Below are 20,707 nucleotides of genomic sequence, written 5' to 3' on the forward strand. Positions count from 1 at the left end.
GGAGGGATAAGATGGCTTTTGTAAACACAACTTAGGCAAATAAATCTTTTGGTTTCTTGCTGTTTGCGGAATGCCACTTTGAATAGTATTTCACTGAAAAAACTACATCCAACAGCAGAATTGTAGGATGACTTCTCAAATTTACATAGAAAAATGTGGTGGCTTTTTGGACTAACCTCCCCTTTTCTCTCTCTGTTAATGCACTGTATTGAAATTTGCAGTATGTGATATAATAAGATTTAGGGAGGAAATCAGTTGGAGTCTTTGAAAAAAAAAATTAACTCCTGTACAGCACTTCCCTGATATTGCTAAAGGCCAATTCAGTACAGTACCCTAAAAGAGTCTAGCAAACAGAGTGTCTTTTGTCAGTCTGAAACATGTCTGTTTTCAAGTTTTTCAGTGTAAAAATAGTAGGGTTGTTTTTTTTAAAAAAATTAAAACTGACCGAACAGCTTTAATTTTATGTATAGTATTGAACATTCAGCATTTTTTTTTTAAAAGGGGGAAACTGAATTACCCAAATTAGACTTATGCTGAAAACGAAAGCCTGTCTGTGGAATCCATCCTTTTCTTGAAAAAAGCATTAGAGAAATAGAGAAAGAGTTATGGTCCCCTAATTCTTTTGGCTTGACGCATATTAGAGATTGGCTAGATTCACTCAAACCTTCTAATAATTTGCAGTTCACCCACAATCAAGTGATTTTAACTAAAAAACTGCTGCAGAAGTGAAACACCAATTTTAAATGTTGGCTAGCCATATGGCTTGGTATTTACTTTGGCATGAGCTAGTTATGTAAATAAGCCGCCTGATCCTTCACAGCAAGTTGAGACAATGTGTGTTGGCACAAGCAACCTGATTTTTTTTCCAGATCGTTATGCTTAGATGTTGCATTTTGTACATTGGACAACATGATGCTGGACAACATGGAGGGAGAGTTCTAACAAATACTGAATCTTATCCCTTTGTCTTCAGTCTGAAATGATTGAAAGGATTGCCAAGCTGTTGTTCTCATCCTGCTACTTGCTGACACCAGAGTATTCCCACTGATTTCCTGAGTGCCTGGAATTACAATTGAATACTTTGCTTGAACCTCAGTTTGTTTAGGGCACAAGGTATGCATTCCTTAAAATGTAAGACTTAAATGATGCCTTATGCCAAATTAGAAACTTCCATTAGAGACTGGTAAATCCATTTGTAATTTAGGGATTAAGAGACATTGAATTTCCTCCTTCTATCCTTAAAGTCCGAGGTAGGCAACCTGTGGCTCTTAGCTGAATTTCATGCAGCCCTTGGCCAAATTTTATAAGCCTTCCTGCAAGTGATCAGATCAGATCTATGGCAACAGTCATCTGTCCCTTCCCTGACAGCCATCTGGGTAGGAAGAGAAAGACTGGTGGGAGAAGGAGGTGTCAGGAGAGAGTTAGGGATGGTAGGAAGAGAGAGAAAAAAGAGGGTGACACAGAAAGAAAAGGGGTGGTCTTGCCCACTTTTTGCTCTGGCCCTGCCCACTACTGCAGGTGTTACACCCACCCACAAATGACAGATTACACCTGAAGGAATGCAGGAAAAAAGGCGGCTTTAATGGATTAACATCTCTGGACTTCATTGGAATCATTATTTTCTTGTGTCAATAACTTATCTAGAATAACATTCAGAATTTAGAATAGTATTAACTCCTCATAAACAATGAGGCAGTTACCAATTCTTATGTTATTTGGAAATGAGCATTAAAATAAACCACAACTGCTTTTGCAAGATGCCTGAGTAGCTGTTCCACTTGGCCCACTGATTCTCATTTACAAAGGGGAGAGCTCTGCATCCGTTGCTGAGTATACCAGCCTGGTGATTGTTTCCTACAAATGTAGCCACCATGCTGAAATGAATGGCTACTACACAAGAGGGTGCTTGTTCAAAAGAGGTTCCTGGAAGATAGTAACTTTCAAAGGGAATGTTGAAAAGTTTTCAGGCAGTTTCACGTGATTCGAAAAATGGAGTCTGATTTTTATTAAGAGCTGAGACTTACATGGTCACATACATGAGCAGCCACAGTCTATCCTCAGCCGTGCATCTGCCAGTAACTGTATGGAGAAACGAAGCAAGTGATAGACATTGTCATGGCCCCGTCAGAGGACTCATCAGACGAGGATGACTCGGGAGTAACAGCAGCAGACCCAGAAGCAGTAGACCCAGAAGGAGAAATGGAGGAAACTCCTGAGAACCCAGCTCCTTCTCCCCTTCAGCTGCAGAGCACCCCAGACACAGCTGAAGCCCTTCAGCCAGACGCAGACAGTGAACAGGAGACTCCCCTCTCACCTGCAGAACGTAGATAACAGAAGGTCGGGCAGAAGAGGGGCAGGCCTGTCCACTTAAGGCCAAAATGCTGATGGCTCACACCTGCTGACAAACCTGCTCCTTAAAAGTCAAACCTTGGCTTCAGCTTGTTGCTGACTACAACGTCAGGCGTGACCACTGTGTGTCTTCCTATCCCCTGAACCTTGACTTGGACTGATCTCTTGGTAAACTAGACCCGGACCTTCACTGACATCTCTTCTGGATTTTTGGCTTGGCATGTAAGCTTTGAACGGCCTCTGCCCTTATCTTGCTTCCTCCTTGCTAGCCTGGCAGATTTATAGCCAAGCTGCCGGCTGAGGACTTACGGCCTGGCAATTACCAAGGAATCTCCAGCCCTGCCTGCACCCCCACCGACACTGCTGTCTCAGTGAAGAGCTGACACACATGTACAGCTGGGAGCAATTTCTGCAATTATGACTACGCTGTTTTCAGTGGCCATGATAACTGCAATTGTTATGGCTGAATCCATATGCTGCTTAATTCACATTTCAGTTCTCCCAATTATCAGTAGGATCTACTCGCATGGAGGATAAAATAATGGCATGAACCAGCCTTCAGTAGCAACGACATGTATTCTGGGAAATTCTAGGATCAAAGCATGAGAAACTAGGTAACAAAAATATATCGCTACCATCCTTTGTTCAAGTTGGGCACATTAATCCTACTGATTGTACAGAACACATTTTGAAGTCACCAGAAATGTTCTCTTCTTATTTCCCCTACTCTACAAATGCATCTATAGAAGAGGTAGGGGCTTGCCTGCAAAAATGAAGAGTCATCTGCTAATTATAGAGACTAAGTGTTATATTTTACCTTTTACTCCCAGGGCTGTAAAAATCAAAATTAAGACCATTAATCTTCTTACTCTTTGTACAGTCATGGCTCCGTTAATTGTACAAACTACCTCTGACCACATTAATGTTTGCATACTTAAAAGTCGGCAAAGAATTTATAGATGGTTTTATATACTGACATGTTGATGGGAGAAAAGATATTGATGCCATTGTGTATCTGCACTGATAAAAACAGCTAGAGTTCTCTGTGCTTTGTTCATCACTAGACAATCTCAGATTCAAGAGCTCATGTGGTCCAATGAAAAAAATACCAAACCTTGCAGTTTCATACACCTGTAAAATCTAAATTATAATCCTTTGATCTGATAATGTCTTCCCATTTTGAAAATAACTGAATGAGACAATTGTTAAAGCACAGCTGTAGAGTCTTTCGAAATTCCAGCCACGATTTACCATGTCCGCTGAATACTGTTACAAGACTGCTAAAAGAACTAGTGTTTTCTTAAGACAGCAATTCATTCAGACAACTTTCTCCCTGCAATTAGTGAGTAAACATAAACACTGATGGCCACTTGAAACTGTAAAAGAACCTCTGTGTAACTTCAAGAAAAGTTAACATATGTCTAGTTCATTGCTTTCAGCTTGGCTCAAGTGTATATCTATCCAGTATGGTTTTGCTTTATAACAAGACCACAGTATGTTTGGGGGGGGATGGTAAAATGCCCATGCTGTTTGAATACATAGCTGGCTTTGCAGCATACCACAGTTTATGTGATAATAAGCCCTTGTATCTATCTATTGATTTATGATGGTCATTTTATAAAGGAAATCACTAGACTCCGAATCCAATCAAATTGTTCTCTTGGAGGCATTGCTTCCCTGAACAATAAAAGGTCAGTGATATAAGAGACTGATGTTGTTGGCTGTTCATTTTCATAATCAGTGAAAATGAACTGGCCGATTATAAATACAAAAGAGAAACAGAAGAATTCTATGTAGACATTTATGCAGGACTGGTGCTTCCATCAGGCAAACTGAGAAAATTGCTTCCCAGGGCTCCTGCTCACTTATCTCATCAGCCATGCAGCCCACTCAGGTCCTGCCACCACTCACGCAACCATCCAGAGTAACTGCGCCATCCTCATGATTTATTTAGGTAAAATATTTTTAATTTTTTTATTCAATACTTTTAAATTACAGGCTCTCTCTCTTGGGTCACCTTATTCAGAATGTCTCACTCTGAGGAGGGATCCTCTTCCTCAGAGTAAGGCAGAGAGGAGCTGGAAGCAGACCTCACCACATTAGCAATTGCAAAACACTTTAAAAGTAAGCATGGGCAGGACAGGAGGAGGAGTGGTGAGGAGTCGTGGTACAGCTGCTCACCTTGAGTGGTGTAATGCCTTGCACCAGCCCTGCATTTTTAGGTGTGTGTGGTGGATGGACAATGTGTGCAATGGCCACATGTATAGAAAGTAATCACTTTAATGGTACACTGGGGGGAAAATGGGAGTACTGATCATGCACACATTTTGACTAATGTATGGAAGATGGCAGGACTAGTGGCATGATCACAGTCCCACCTTCCACATCTGGAGAAGAATACCTGTATACATTTGTACCATGTAGAACAGTTGAATGTGTGTTCCAATCCCCACTTTGCCATGGAACTCATGGGTAGGTGTGCCAACAAAAAGCAGCAAAGAGTCATGTGGCTTCTTATAGACTAACAGATTTATTTTGGCACAAGTTTTTGTGGACTACAGTCCACTTCATCAGATGCATGCAGCATTCTCCCGAGTGTGCCAAGCAGTCGTGACTTCTGCAGTGGGGCAGAGCCAGGGAGACACCCTCCCAACACCAGTGTCACTGCAGGTTTCCTGAATGGAGATGGGGCAAGGTGGCAGCAAGATCTTAGCAGCACTAGCACATTTGCGGACCCAGTCTGACACTCCTGTAGTGCTCCTTTGCAGCTCCAATCTCATGGCCACCCTCTCCACCTGGGCCCTGTCCAGATGAGCTGCAGCAATGCTGGTGTTGGAGGATGGCTCTGTGGCTTCATCCTACCACATGAGCCACTACTGGTGCAGAGTAGCTGCCTCTTGCTTAACCTTCCCCACAGAGTTGCTCTGAGGATAAAATGAACTTCAACTAACCCTGTTTATGATTGAGCTCCTAAGAGGAAGGATGGGATATAAGTGTGATAAGCAATTTGATTTGGAGAGTAAGAGCCAGGGCATGGCAGCAGTTAGATATTTATCTTAGGCAGCGTCATATCTAAGAACAACCTTGTGTGAAACGTCCTGCAGTAAATAGTCCAAAATTGTTACCTGCGTATATTCTTCAACAATTTTTTTCCTCTCGCAGACAATAAAGTGTGTGGATCTATCAGTTTAGATTAGCAGCTCTTTCAAAGCATTCTGTCAGCCCTGGAGTAATGTTAGAGCTGTAAAGAAAATACCAAATTACTAGTTTATGTAGCTGCTATGTAAGACTTCACACACATGTGTGAGTTTGTTTGTTTGTTTGGATGAAATCAGAATTGACAAAGGTCAGTCAACAAAAATGATGGGCTTGTGGGTGCAAAGGCCTCCACTAAAATTTGCTTTGTTCACCTGCGTGAGGAGCTAACTGATAAAATGACACCACCTGAGTCAATAGGATTAAGCAATGCCATGCAGTCTAAGACTAGTTTGCTTGTGAGGTGTATAGGGCAAAAAGTATCAGATTTTCAGATAGGCTGAGAACAGTTGCTATTTCACATAATAGTTAAAACAGTGGGATTAGTGATCTACGTACATATAAAGCTCATCTTGAAAGGCTCCTAAACCACTTGAGGAAAGGGTATTCATTCTGTCATGGCTTCTGGCAGCTATTGCACATAATGTTCAAGTTAATCCACCCATACTCTCAAATTTAATTTAACTAAAACATAGTCTGTTATATTTTTCCTCCTGTTCCACTCTCTTGAACTCTCTCCCACCCCTTTCATTGCCTGGACTTTATTTTTCTTCCATTTTTTTCTGCTAGACATTTGAGTTTGCTTTTTGCTTCTTCCCTCTCTGTTTCATCTCCTAATTTCTTCCATTGCTAAGGTCTGTTTCTTTCACTTTCCTAATCTTAAAATTCCCTCTTTGTTTTTTGTTGACATTACACTACTTGTTCTTTAGTTTGTACTTTGATTTTATCTCAGATGGATTATTCTAATTCTTTGCTTGTTTTACTTTGCCCTTGACTTGTTTTAGGTATCTTATTTCTGTCTTTAGCTCTGGTCATCCTCATCTTTTTTTCCTTTCTTTTGGCCCATAAATTTGATCATTTGCTGCTTTCTCTTCATTGATTACCTTACCACTTCTATATACCATACTATATTCTTAACTATATATCATACATTCCATTATTTCATTGTATCTTTCTTTTTTGCTTCCACTTTGTTCTCCTCTGTTATTGCTTCTTTCCTTTGGTTCTTTGCTTTCTAAATGGCATTCTTCCACTTGGGACTTCCGGGGAGGGTTAATCACTATGATAAATTGCCTAGTACTCTGAACTGTCATTGTTTATAGTTTTATCGTTTTATCGTTGTATTGTTTTATTATGATGTATTTTATTGAAACAAGATGTACGTCGCCTAGAGTGGCTATTGGCCAGATAGGCGACACAGGAATTAAATTATTATTATTATTGTCCTATTCTTATATAGTTGGTTTTGGTTGCCTATTAGGTCTGCCTGTTGAGATTAGGTCCATTCAGTTCTTAAAACATGTTTGCTTCATTTATTGCATATCAATACAAGTGAGAAACCACATCCCTGGAAGCTGAATGAGGCCTTCCAAGCTTCTCTATTTGGTCCTGGCTGTTTCCCTCTGTCCCTAGGCCACATTGTCCCTAGGCCACATTCCTTGACAGTCCTGCTCTGTACCCTTCCCAAGTTTTTTTTCCTGGTTGGAACATGTCCTTCAACTCTGAAAATTCCTCTTGCTTGCCTGGATGCAGAGATATAATCTTTGACTTTTGCATGGCCTGAATGTAGCCTACTGTACAAAGGTAAGTGTCATATCTGTTCTGCCTGCTTTTGCCTCTGGCCCCACCCTCTACTGGCATGCAGTTCCTGGAAGGTTGCCCATAGTGGAATGTGGGCTTCTCAGTGGTAGCCACATCAGGAGTGGTTCATTCGGTGGAGTTGAGTCACTGTGCTAGCTTCATATGAACATCAGAAGCTGCCTTATACTGAGTCAGATTATTGGTCTACCTTGCTCAGTTGTCTACACTGACTGGCAGTGGCTCTCCAGGGTTTCAGGCAGAGAACATTTCCAGCCCTACCTGGAGATGCTGGGGAGTGAACCTGGGACCTTCTACATGCAAAGTAGATTCACTACCGCTGAGCTACGGTCCTTTCCCTGACTTGTGTTGAGTCCCAGGTCATGGTCTGGAGGTACAGGAGGCCACCATCTTGTGAAAGCTAAGTAGGTCTGGGTCTCATCAATACCTGGATTGGTGAGTGCCTGGGGACCACATGAACGTCACCTTGGGTTCCGAGATGGAAGAAAGGTGGGATATAAAAATGTAAGTAAGTAAAGAAATAAAGAAAAATAATGCCATTTCACATTCATTTCCTGGTCAAACTTACCCTTGTTGATATGGGATTGACAGTAGGACAGTTCACTGGAGACAGGAGAGCCTTGTCATCTCCCTGTCTTCCTTCTCAAGCAAACATCTTCATGAAGGACAGATTGGCAGTGCGAAGAGCTCTCTGTAGACAGGAGAGGCCATATAGGCCTCACCCTCCCCCTGCTTTATCACTGAGCTATGGTCCTTCTTCCCAGCAATGCCACTGCTGCTTACTGAGAGGAAGAGGAGCAGCAGGGAGTTTGGTGCAATGAGCGTGCGCTGACAGAGCACTTCTGCCAGTGCGGGTCTGCATTATCCTAAATTCCTCACCACCTCTCTCCTCCCTTTCTTCTTCCCAATAAACAGCAATGGCACTGCTTCCAGGAAGCTAGCTTTGCAGTTCCGCCCCACTGAGTGAGCCCCTTCTGGACCATATAGGGTGTGCATGGAGCACAAAGGACCCCAGACTTTGGGCGGAGGGGCACCAAACCCAGAAATCTTCTTCAATTATTATATGTAATAATTTTCTCACACACTGTGGTTTGTTTTGTTTTTATTTTTTCTCTGGTCGTATTCTAATATAACTTTGTCATGTTAATGACTAGCATGCATAAAGATACATCTATAATTTAATATATTCTGAAGATACGTACCTCATATTTAATTAAATTTCTTCTTCTCACAATAATGTTTAATCTCCAATCAGAAGATATGTAATTGGATGCTGGAATACAATCAAACTAAATTGGGAGGGGGGCACAAATATATATTTGCACTATGGCCTACAACAAACTATAGTTGCTACTGGGCTATTGGGTAGGAAAAGGTCCCTTGTTTTATATACTTGATGTTACTATGATCACCCTTCCTTATTTTCTTCTTTTTTATTTTTTCCTTTGTCAGTTTTCTGGTTTCTTAGTGGTTAAGGTGTTGGACTACAACCTGGGAGACCAGGGTTCGAATGCCCACACAGCCATGAAGCTCAATGGGTGACCTTGGGCCAGTCACTGCCTCTGGTAGTCATAAGTTGGAATCGACTTGAAGGCAGTCCATTTCCATTGTCATAGGTGATTAGTAAATAAATATGATGAAGATGATGCATGCTTAAATGTGTTTGTTTTTAATCCTTATCTTTTTTGGAAATATTGGTGGTATTTTATATTTGATCGTTAGTATTTTATTTGGCTTCAAACATGAGATTAGTGAGAACTAGGTCCAATAATGTGCTTCTTGCAGCCTTCATGTTATTTTGGGGGCAAATCAAACATAATAGTGCCCTCAGAGCATGCAGGCCTGGATTTTATGGAGGCACTGTCTGTATGAACATGGGAGCTATCACAATAGCTAGAGAAAAGTATATCATGCTTCCAAAAGTTACTTCCATGCTATCCTGGTTGGGCTGCAAAACTTGTCAGCAACTCTGCCCTGTGTGTTACTATGGATGGTAATTTATTGTTTCCAAGATTGTCCATGGGGTGATCCAAATGTGGGGGTGCAGAAGAGTTAATTCCACATGTGCTTCCCAGTGATATTGTTGATAAGATTAGAGCAGCACCTTTCTGATCTGGAACAAAAATATGGAGCCCAGATCCATGGCCTGATTCTCTGAGAGGAATGGTAGAAGAGGTCTACCTAGTTTGAATGCTCATTGACAGTGAAGTGTGAAAGACTAAGGCTGTGAACACACTAGTTGCCAGAGCACAGTGTTTCCATTAGCCACACCTGGAGGGGGAATGGGTTGGTCTGCCGACAGTTGTGAAATCTCTTTGAAGCTGAATTTTTAGAAAACACACTCAGCTGCTCCTACCAGGTTTTACAGTAAAAAGGGGCAGGGTTTGATTACTGTTGTGTGCCCCTGTTTTCAGAAAAGGGAGGTGGGGATGCACTGGAACAAGCAGAACAGTGAGTGTGTTTCTTCCCTAAATTGCAAGTAGAAGCCTCTTCATTGAAGTCACTGTGTAGCTCTGTTTTGTGTCTTATATAGATTAGAGCACAACTTTGTTTTAATTCTATTATAGCTGGAAATGGCAAGTCATTCAGTTCTTCCATGATTCCAGTTTACCCATTTCGTGCCTTTGGGTTCTAAGATGGAAGATTTGAAGATTTCACAGCCAAAAACATCTGGGTTTTTTTATTTTTAAAGGAATAATTAGATATTCTGAAATGGATTCATCTTGTAGATTGATGTACTTCTAAAATTCAGTCTGTGAGGATTTAAAAAAATCTACACTACCTCCACCCCCCACCAACAAAAACATATTATTTAATATAATACCTCAACTCCAGGGAAGGAACAATGTTCTAAATGAAAACAGATCTCTTCCTTTCTCATTTTGCCAGTTCTTTGTTTAAGCAGTATGGAGGTTGTTTACATTCATCCCAGATGTTCATGGAAACAATTTCTCTCTTAATTTACAGCAGAATTTAGTTTTATTCCTTTGCCTGTTTGTATTTGGTATAACTCTTATAATATTAGTGCCATGATACCATTATGTCTTGTCAATAAGCAGACATTGAAATACTGTGGATAAAATAATAAAGCTTGTCTTTGTTTATATATGTATTTTTTTTCAGGGACCAAACTGCACATGTTTTACATAAGATCAAGCAGGAATAAGATGGAATGGTAAACCTTGCAGTACCAAATCCTTAGCCAGTACACACAACTAATTCTACATGTTGAGAATGTGGACTGGGTAGACAGGTGCACTAGTAACAATTCCCTGTTTTCCACCCAGGAGAAAAGCTATTGGGGAGGACCTATAGGTCAGTGGTAGAGAGCAGACTTTGCGTGCACAAACTCTTGGGTACAGTCTCTCCAATCGAAGGATTGCAGATACCAGACCTAGAGAACCTGGAGAGCTACTGCCAGTCAGGATCAAACTACACATTACACTTACTATGTGGGGTGCAGCACATTCTATCTCTCTCTCCTTAAATTAATTAGAGCTGTCAGAGTCCTCAAGATCACCAGTGCAAAGGGAGGAGAGATTTCTTCCTTCTGTCCTCAGCAACATCCCCCCTCCCAGCCACATGTGTGGCTTTGAGGCTTAGGACTTTTTCTAAGCTTTTTAGTCATGCCAGAGGTTCTGAGGAGAAGTTGAGGCTGGGGAGGGGTAACTCTCAGTTGTGATCCTGACAACAATTGGCAGCCATGGCTGTAATTAAAGACAAACAAACATAGCTGCACAGTACACACTAAGCTCAGAGATTTTTTTGAAAAATTACATAAATGCCTTAAAATGAATAAATGAGTGCATCATGTGGTTTGACCCACAGAGGAGATGATACTGGATTAAAAATTGTTCTGATGCTTCATATGCTCATATGGGCCTTCCTTCATGCAACAACTAGGCTATAGCCTTTGCACAATAATTACATAATACTTCTCCCCTTTCCTGTTTTAATCCAGTATCTTTCATCTTCATAGTTAGAGTGAAGATGCCGGCACTGCGTATCCTTTATTTCTTTGATAGCAGAACCAAAGGGACAAGGATTGCAGTTAATATCTGACCTTGACAGATAGTGTAATTGGACTCTTCTTTCCGTTTCTAAATCACTGCTGTTAAGCATGTAAATAACTCCTACCCAGTTTCTATGACTAAAAGACTACATTTTGGGGCCTAGCATTTCCTGAAGGCTTACTTAAGACTGTCGTGATAATGATCTGATGGGCTTTACCATTTAATAAATGAAAAAATACCAAAGCAGTAAAGGGGAAGATTCAGTGCATTGCTATGTTGGGTGTTGTGCTACTTCACTCCATCGGTCCATCCTACCTACTATTATGAATGAGAGCAGCCCTTTAGATTTTCAGGCCAAGAGTTTGAGATCCTTTTAGACTGCAGTATCCTATATATGATTATTTGGGAGGAAATCCTATTGAACATTTCGATACTTACATCTGAGAAGACATGTATAGGATTGCATTGTAGTTGGCGACTCCAGGGATTGAAAATAGGACTTTTTTGTGTGCAAGGCACATATCCTAAATTTGAGACATAGTTTACCTGTAAATGTTTTCTTCCTTCTATGGCTGTGATGAAGACTCTGATATGATTACAGAAAGCAGTTGCTTTTCATTTAATATATTGTTTCCATCACCACTATTTTACATACTGCACAGCATCTTGTTATTTCTTCACCTCTGTGAATACGACAGGAAAACTAACCAACATACTTCAGTAAGCTGCCCACACAGATATAATGACTACTAAGGCCACTCTTGACACAGAGAAGCATGCTAAAATGGAATATCAGTGATACTCAATATTAGTGATGACTTAAGAACACCCAGGGTATATGGATGCAAAAATAATATTCCAGACTTCATGAAATATAATTTTCTGAAATCTAATTTATATAGAAGCATAGTTGAATCAGTGTGAGCTCCATATTTAAATAATTTGAAATGTCACAAGGGAGGCCAAATGATGCTCGTAAGCATTAGATCCTCAGTTGAATTTTGCTTCTTGGATCCTCGAGAATAGGGGAAATTGATACATTTTCAGATGCTGAAGCGAGTGGAATTTTATTTATTTATTTATTTATTCGACTTATTAGTCGCTTATCTGGCTGAATTGTCAGCCACTCTAAGCGACGTACAAAGCAGAACATGTAAACATCAAAACATTAAGAGACTAACAATAAAAACTAACAATAACATAAAAGCAACAATTTACAGTTAGTTGTAAATTCTCTGAATGCATTAAGTGGTCTATAAAAATGCTAATATACTGTTCTGTTCCACTATTTAAAAGAAAGGTATAGGTGTGTAACAAGTCACTATATGGATGAATGACACGAAGCCTGACACAATGCCTGTAATTGCATTTCAGCATGCTGTTAAACATGTCTTCATGTAAGTTCTGCTCAATTCAGAACTTATTTCTTAAAAAGCATACTTAGGGCTGTAGCCTTAGTGCTTAAATGGAACCACTATCTTTGTCAGCATACATTTTAACCCTCAAGAGCTTGTCTCTAAATCAAAGTATCCTGTCTTGGTTGCCAGTCTTTAGCTGGCACTGTCCTTGTTTTGGTGAGCAGACTTCCAGAGTTTGCGTCTCTGCTAACAGCAGTCTCAACCTTTTGTTTATGTATTGGACCAGGTTATTAGATTTCAGTGGGAATTAAAGAATAAAGAGTTTGATTTGACATGTCAGTCTTGTTTTTGTTATGTGCCTTCAAGTCCATTACGACTTATGGCGACCCTATGAATCAGTGACCTCCAAGAGCATCTGTCATAAACCACCCTGTTCAGATCTTGTAAGTTCGGGTCTGTGGCTTCCTTTATGGAATGAATCCATCTCTTATTTGTCTTTCCTCTTTTTCTACTCGCTTCTGTTTTTCCCACCATTATTGTCTTTTCTATTGTCTTTTCTCTTATTATATGTCCAAAGTATGATAACCTCAGTTTCATCATTTTAGCTTCTAGTGATAGTTCCGGTTTAATTTGTTCTAACACCCAATTATTTGTCTTTTTTGTGGTCCATCATCTGTGCAAAGCTTTCCTCCAACACCACATTTCAAATGAGTTGATTTTTCTCTTATCCACTATTTTCACATCCATACATAGAGATTGGGAATACCATGGTCTGAATTATCCTGACTTTAGTGTTCAGTGATACATCTTTGCATTTGAGGAACTTTTCTAGTTCTCCCATAGCTGCTCTCCCCAGTCCTAGCCTAGCAACTAAGTTAATTTTTTTATTGTGACTGTACTCCTAACAAATAAAACTGGAGAAATCCCCGAGAGAGAATTATTGTTGGAAATGTATTGAGATTATTTTTGAGATTATTTACTGTTAAAGGATGTTTGAATTTGTGACTCCTGAGAGTTTAACATCATTAACTGACATTAAACAAATAACTTGAAGTTAAGGGGTTTTCTTTAATGTTAATAGCTACCCAAAGAGGAGATTTTCATAGAGATCAGAAGGAAGTAGTTTAACCATTTCATCCCCCACTGCAGTCCCAATGAAAACTGACAGAAAACTTGACACTGAACCTGCTATAAACTTGGGGAGGTGGCATTGGTACCAATGGAAACTTTTTCCTTATAGGGAAGTTATAGATTTTAGCATTATTGTTTTCAGATTTTTAATGTCTATTATATTTGTATGCCTATTTTGTACGTCGCCAAGAGTGGCTGGATAGCCAGCCAGATAGGCGACTAAGAAATTCAATAAATAAATAAATAAATAAATAAAAAGCCTTCTTCCAATTCAGCCTTACAGGGCTAGTAGTTTTCTCCACCGGTACTTGGTTTCATGGCAAATGCATGGCTGATATTTATTGAGTCAACATACTAGTCCTCTATTTTGCTAGGGGTTTTGTGGAGTTTGTGGAGTCCCCCCCTGCCCCTATGTCCACTTGACTTTGTTATTTGTTCTGCTGCCCCCACCTCCTAGCCATAGAAGGAACAATGCAAGCTTGTGAGCTCACAAGCCTCAAAAACAAATGCTAATTGTGGTTTTACATCAAGCATTTCCTCTTTGTGCCTTTGTTTGCAAACAGCCAATTATGTGCACACTGCATGGCTGGAGAAACACAAACATGACACTGGAGTGCGCAAATCACTGCATGTTGCCAAATTATTTAGGTTTATTTTGTTATTTTTGTTTCTTTCCTGGCACCAGATCTAATCTGGAAGCTTGCCCGGACACTCACAAGATTTTGTTTTGTCCAACTGGTTCTACCCAACCGCACCCACTTCTAGTCTGTGTTGAGGTGGTGGTGGTACATGGTGTACCTGTTTACCAGTCATTGAGGAGTGATATTGTAAAAGATACATAGTCTTTAATTTGGACATTGTAGACCAAGTGTTTACAACAAGTAGATGATGTTGCTTGGATAGATTTACACTCAGCCAGCAGCATTGCTTTGTTCCTCCTCTTTGATTTCTTTTCCTCAAAAAGGGTTGTCAGCAGGGATGTAGTTGTCTGGGGTCTTGCGGGGACCCCTTGCTTTTTGAGGAATAGGGTCCCAATATCTCCAATATCCAGTGAGCCAATCAGTATGAAAGGGGAGTATGTTAGCCACTGGGAAGAGTCTTCTAACATGCTTCCTTGTCCTTTCTGGCTGATTGGAGCCAATCAGAGTGAAAGGAGGTGAGTTAGCTACTGAGAAGACTCTTTTTAGGAGCTAACACTCTCCCCTTTCGTGCTTATTGGCTCCTAGGGATGTCTGTTGTTATGGGAGAAGACATTAACAAGGATTTCATTCTCAACCCAGCAGCAAAAGGAAGGGGACATGAAGGGACTCTGCACTTCTGAATTTGTCACTACACTATTGGTTGTCAGATTCCAGTCCAAAGAGATCTGATTTAATTTTAATAGCTTATATGTCAGGGAGAGGTCCAAGAGATGAAGATTCCTTACAACACGGTGATAGTGCCTGCTCAGTTAGTGCACAGCTGTTGAAGAACTTCCAGGACCAGCAATGGCAATCTTCAAGGCTCCTTTATATCCCTGTGCTGGTATTAAAAGAAGTCATCAGATCTCGTTCTTAGGATGAGTTCCTGGCACAAAGCATGGGCTGTACCTCCTTGAGTTTTGTCCTATGTTGGACTTCTGGTTTTCTGTTTTGATTTCCTAGATTATATTCATTTCCACCTTTGCTAAACCCACAAGTGTGTAAAGCCTTGCTACCTTTGTTATATTAATACTATTTTAAAAGCTTATTAAGTTCTCACAGCAGTGGATTCAAATGAGTATTGTGGATGATATTGATTATGTTTTAAATTGCAATAGAATGAATATCCAGAAATCTGATTTCCTGCATGGATTAGGGAGCCAAGGAGATAAAAATGATGTTTGCCCCAAAATTTGTTGCCCCAAAAGTCACATCCATAGAAGCTTCATGTTTGCCTCTGAGCTAGAATTCTTTTGTTTTGGAATAGCTCTTGTAACATGGGGTGTAACATTGTAATTCATCTGTATTTTTCAGGATGACATCCCACCCCATTGTGCATGCTTCATGGATGGGTTAAATCTTTTGGCACAATGAACCTATAGGCCTCTCAGTGTTTGTTTACATATGGTGCCCAGTTTTCTATTTTCTCTTGAACAATTGCACCCCTTCCCCTCAGGCCATCTCACCAACTGCTTTTGAAACCTCCCTCTATTTGGTGTGGCAGGTGGGAGCTGCTATTTGAGAAACAGACCAAAACAAAAAACACTTTGTTGCATGGTTCTTAGGATCTTATCACAGCAATAATTTTTTCATATACTGTATCTTTTGCAACAGTATATGAAGGGATCAGAATAATTCTCTGTAAACAAATAAATGAACATCCAGCTTATTTTCCAAGCTAATTGTGAGTGTTCCAGATATAGACAAACTTCAAGAAATGTTTCTTTCTTTCTTACTCATAATGGAAGAGGAAAGGCTGAAACGTAATATCCAAATTCCCTTGAGAACCATTTAGGATTGATCTCTCTAGGATGCTGGGGTTAGCATAGCACATGTATTGACTAACTGTTTGTTTGTGCTGTGCAAAACAAATATGTTCATCTTGTTTTTGCAGATCTGTGTTATTGTGCAGTTGTATGTGTAATAGTTCTAAATCAACAGAAATATGTTGGGTGTTTTAGCAATACTCAACCTATGATGGTGAGCAGATGTCATTTCCTTAGTTGTGGAAAAGAGGGACAGTGGTTAGAAGCTGCTTTCTGCACTTACAAAAACATTGCCTCTAACTTACTTTAGCTTCTGCTTTGTTCTCACCAACAGAGGAATTAAAGCAATGGAAATATTTGCAAACAGTTCTTGATAAACTGTTTGCTTCTGAGATAAGTACCAAAGTCATGGTTTAGTCCCCTGCATTCTACCAGGGATGCTTTTGGATATTGAGCAAGGAACTGGAAAGGACCCTGGGAGTCTTCTGAGATCTTCTAGGGAGATCCATGCCTAACTGAAGGGTTGGGCCTCCTCTGTTGGGGTGTCCTGCTCTTTTTAATTTTTTTATTAAGTTTTTAAACAGAAAATAATAAAACAGTACAATGATCATTAATCCTTCCCCTTCTTCCCCAGATGAGTGTTATGTTTTAAAGCAAAGTAGAACAGATTATTTTTACGATTTGTCCATCAAATAAAAGTGTCTTTCCACAGCTCACCATGGGTAACGGGTGCCCTATAACCATGTTCCTTTGTTGCAGCATAATTAATAAAGTTAAGCCAAACGGTATAAAATTTGTCTGATTTCCTGTGTGTCCCTTGTTTCCAGATGATATAGGTCAACCTTTCTGGGTGCTCTGCTCCTGAGTGCCCTTCTGAGTGACATAACACTTAAAACACTTTTGAGTTCCAGGGTGCTTCTAAATGGATAGGTAGAACAAGAGCCCTATACCAAAAAATTAGAGAAATTAAAGGGAAATTTAAACCAAGGGTAGGGATGTTGAATAATCAACAGGGGAACACATTGACTGATGGAGATAAAATAAAAGGAAGATGGAAGCAACACACTGAAGAACTATAAAAGAGATGCCAGGATGACAGATTCATTCACGGAGGAACCGTATGATGAAGAACCAGAAATTTTAGAAAGTGTGGTGGAAGCTGCTCTTAAAATACTTGGAAGAAACAAATCACCAGGAACAGATGGCATACCAACAGAGTTGCTACAAACTACTGAGACTGAATCTGTCCAAATTTTGACAAAAATTTGACAACAAATATGGAAAACAAAACAATGGCCCACAGACTGGAAGTGTTCAATATACACCCCAATTCCAAAGAAAGGGGATCCCAGGGAATGCAATTGTTATTGAACTATTGCCTTAATATCTCATGCAAGTAAAGTAATGCTCAAGATTCTACAACAAAGACTCTTACCATATATGGAGTGAGAAATGCCTGATGTCCATGCTGGATTTAGAAAGGGAAGAAGTACCAGAGATCATATTGCAAGCATACATTGGATAATGGAACTAACCAAGGAATTTCAGAAGAAAATTACAGTGTGATTTATAGATTGCAGCAAAGCCTTTGATTGTGTAGATCACAAAAAACTATGGAATGCTTTAAAAGAAATGGGGGTGCAACAGCACCTGATTGTTCTGATGTGCAACCTATATTCTGGACAAGAGGCTACTGTAAGGACAGAATATGGAGAACCCAATCGGTTCTCATTGGAAAGGGTGTGAGACAGAGATATTTTATCACCATATTTGTTTAATCTATAAGCAGAACATATCATATAGAAAGTGGGATTGGACCAAGATGAAGGAGGTGTGAAAATTGGAGGGAGAAATATCAATAATTTAAGATATGCAGGCGATACCATACTACTAGTAGAAGCCAGTAATGATTTGAAGCGACTGCTGTTGAAAGTTAAAGAGGAAAGCACAAAAGCAGGACTACAGCTGAATGTCAAGAAGACTAAAGTAATTACAAGAGAAGATTTATGTAACTTTAAAGTTGACAATGAGGACATTGAACTTGTGAAGGATTATCAATACCTTGGCACAGTCATTAACCAAAATGGAGACAATAGTCAAGAAATCAGAAGAAGGCTAGGACTGGGAAGGGTAGCCATGAGAGAACTAGAAAAGTTCCTCATATGCAAAGATATATCACTGAACATCAAAGTCAGGATCATTCAGACCATGGTATTCCCAATCTTTATGTATGGATGTGAAAGTTGGACAGTGAAGAAAGCAGATAAGAGAAAAATCAACTCATTTGAAATGTGGTGTTGGAGGAGAGCTTTGCGCATACCGTGGACTGCAAAAAAGACAAATAATTGGGTGTTAGAACAAATTAAACCAGAACTATCACTAGAAGCTAAAATGATGAAACCGAGGTTATCATACTTTGGGCACATCATGAGAAGACATTATGCACTAGAAAAGACAATAATGCTGGGAAAAACAGAAGGGAGTAGAAAAAGAGGAAGGCTAAACAAGTGATGGATTGATTCCATAAAGGAAGCCACAGACCTGAATTTACAAGATCTGAACAGGGTGGTTTATAGCAGATATTATTGGAGGTCGTTGATTCATAGGGTTGCCATAAGTCGTAATCGACTTGAAGGCATATAACACACACACACACACACAATGTCATTGTCATCAAAATGCCAGCCAATGTCAATCCCCCCCCTTTAATCCAGAGTTATCCTTCCTGGGAAAATCCAGTTTAAAAAACCCCCTGTTGCCAACAACTTATTTGTGATACCTCAATGACACATTTATATATTAAGAGTCTGTCTGGAAGGAACAAAAAAAAAGTTTTATGCACCCAGGCTTTTTAAACACAGGAAAAATGTGTAGTTTTGTATGCCTATTTCTCTCAGTGTCTGTTTTGTTTATTTTACATGTATTATTTTATGTTGTTATAATTCGCCTACTATTGATATGTTTCTGCTGGACTTGATCACTTTCTTTATATAATTTATGGATAAGGCAGGATAAAAAAAAATACTTAACGTTCTTTCTAATGTTATGATTTTGTTTTGCAGTGAGTCCCAACAGGCACGGTCAGTTTTCCAAGTGAACTAAGTATTAACCTTAGAACAAGATCCAGAATAATCTACAATGTACATAGGTCTGGTAGCAGACACTCAGAGATCCCTCAATAGGCACGTAAATGTGGAAAATATTCCCTGAAGTTACATAGATAGTTGGGGGGGGGGCGGAATTATCAACTTAAAGGAACACATATTCTGACCGCATGTATCAACATTAATGTCCTTATTAAACCACAGTGTGATTTGATTCTGTCTCCCTCCACATTCAGATGACTTATGTTTACCTAAACTTTTGACCTGAATTCTATCACTTCGCACCTCAAATACTTGATAGCTAACTGAATGTAAGACTGAGCAGTTAAGATAATTGTACTGGAAGTACATGTACTCATTAGCTGCATATTCTCATTATAAAATCCATTGGCATTGCTTTTTATTATGAATTTTGAAAAGTTGTTATGAGCCATTGAGCAGCTATTTGAGTGTAGATTGCTCTGAATAAACGACAGTGAACAGTATTAGGCAAACCCTGCTTCTTTCTGAAGATACTTTTAATTAAACTTCAATTGACCTAACCGGAGGAGGAGGAGGGGAAAACTAATTATTTAGAGGTATTTCTGCTGATGGTAGTCTGTGACCGGATTATGAGGGAGGGGGGGAATCAACTACTGTGCTTCATGGTGTACACTTTGTAAACATTGTCCACGAGGCTTTTCTATATGAACTTTATGCACAGTTGAAAAGATAGTGAGAAAGTAGTAACATATCTTCCAATATGTTGGAAGGCGCCACACAAAAAGTGCTTCTTTATAGTACAATTCTATGCATGTCTACTCAAAAGTAAGTCCCAGTGAGCTCCAACTGAGCTCCCAGGTAGAAAGGTATAGGACTGCAGCCTGAATCTCAATGAAATCCATGTTTTTTAAGTGCTAAAGTGTGTAAGAGAACCAGAAAAACTATGGAGTGAAGTCAGATACATTATCAGGGAAGAATGCAAAAAGACATTACCTCTAGTTAAAAAGAGAGAACGACTTCAATGGATGACTGAAGTAACACTTAAAATGGTTAAAGAGAGAAGGAAAGCAAAAGCAAAAGGAGATAGAAACACGGTCAGAACCCTAAATGCAACAATACAGTGACTAGTATGTAGGGACAAGAGAACTATTACAATAATTATTGTATAGAAATAGAAAAGGACAACAAAATGGGAAGAACAAGAGCCCTATTCCAAAAGATTAGAGAAATGAAAGGAAAATTTAAACCAAGAGTAGGGATGTTGAATAATCAACATGGGAACACACTGACTGACAGAGATGAAATAAAAGGAAGATGGAAGCAATACACTGAAGAATTCTATAAAAGAGATGCCTTGATAACAGATTAATTCATGGAAGAACCGTATGATGAAGAACCAGAAATTTTAGAATGTGAGGTGAAAGCTGCTCTTAAAATACTTGGAAGAAACAAATCACCAGGAACAGATGG

The 20,707-nt window shown here is 39.6% G+C and overlaps 1 protein-coding gene across 6 annotated transcripts in view; it reads left to right on the top strand.

The window, feature by feature from the left end:
• Positions 1-20,707, top strand: part of KIF26B (kinesin family member 26B) — a 406,835-nt gene that overhangs the window by 149,753 nt on the left and 236,375 nt on the right. The gene's annotated exons all lie outside the window — the stretch shown is intronic.

The sequence above is a fragment of the Rhineura floridana genome, chromosome 4, assembly GCF_030035675.1.
Source record: "Rhineura floridana isolate rRhiFlo1 chromosome 4, rRhiFlo1.hap2, whole genome shotgun sequence".
NCBI lineage: Eukaryota > Metazoa > Chordata > Lepidosauria > Squamata > Rhineuridae > Rhineura > Rhineura floridana.